Raw genomic sequence first — 1,474 nt, forward strand, 5'->3', positions numbered from 1 at the left:
TGGGCAGCCTTTTAGTATATATATATATATATATATACATATATATATATATATATATATATACTAAAATCTGTAAATAAATAAAATATGTATATATATGTATATATAATATTTATATATGCATATATATATTTATATGTATATATACATATGTATATATAAAAATGTATATATATATTTATATGTATATATATACATATATATGCACATATATTACTATATATGTATATATATTATATATATTTTACTATATATATATTATACATATATGTATGTATATTTCAATTAACGAAATATATCAATATATATATATATATAAATATATATATATATATATATATATATATATATATATATATATACTTATATGTAATATACTGAGTTCGTGTAATATAGTAAGTTTTCATATACCAATGCGTTTTAAGCCAGAAAGCGTTGACTTAAGAAGTAAGCTACAAAATTATTATATTTCATAATTGAGCATTTATATACTGTGGAAGGAAAATCAAGACTTCAAACAGGGTTTTAATGGCAACAAAAAGTGTATTTCATTTTACGTTACAATTGTTTCCATGTCCAGTCGAACAATTTCAAACAGTATATCATTTGAAATATATATATATATATATATATATATATATATATATATATATATATCAATTAAGGAAATAAACTAGAATCTTCAGAAAGCGGTATAAAAAAATAAATGACTGTGTGGGTATGTATGCGCGTAAACAAAACAGTCTGAAATCTAAGAGTTTACACTGATATTTTAAAATGTTTGAACAAAATAGGAAGAAATTCAGTAAATGAAGGTTAACATAAAAAAAAGAATATTCTTCGTTTATTTATTTTATAAACATCATATGTGTGTATATATCAAATAATGAAAGACACTAGAATCTAGAGTAAGCGGCTTAAAAAATAAATGAATGTGTGTGTGCTTGTGTGTGTGTGTATGTGTGTGTGTGTGTGTGCATGTGTGCGTATAGACAATCCAGACAAACAGCGTGTCCTTTCGCCCCGTCTTGCACCTAGAACCATAATAAATTTATAAGGCCAAGCTTTTGGTGAAGAGATTCCACTTAGCTTATCTCCAGCATCTGCTTATATATCTCCATGTGTATATGTACGTACGTCTATAAAAGTGTGTGTGTGTGTGGGGTATCCTGTGTGTGTATGGGGACATGTAGAAGCATATGTGGTATTGTGCGTGTGTATATGCATATATGTTCACGTGTGCGAGTGTGTTCTTGTGATGCGTGGTGTCCAATTCAATATTTTTATGAAAGACTTAGCTTTGAATAGTGGCCACACAAGTTGTTGACTATTCTAAATCAAAAATGTTGGAAGGGTTATATTTATATAGATCATAACCTTATTGACTATACCCGTTCTCCTCCTGCTGCTAACCCTGTCCGCCCTACTTTCACATTTCCATCATTCATACTGAGGAAGACCGAAGGATCGGTCG

This window comes from Euprymna scolopes, chromosome 3, assembly GCF_053919585.1.
Source record: "Euprymna scolopes isolate OS-2025 chromosome 3, ASM5391958v1, whole genome shotgun sequence".
NCBI classification, from domain to species: Eukaryota; Metazoa; Mollusca; class Cephalopoda; order Sepiida; family Sepiolidae; genus Euprymna; species Euprymna scolopes.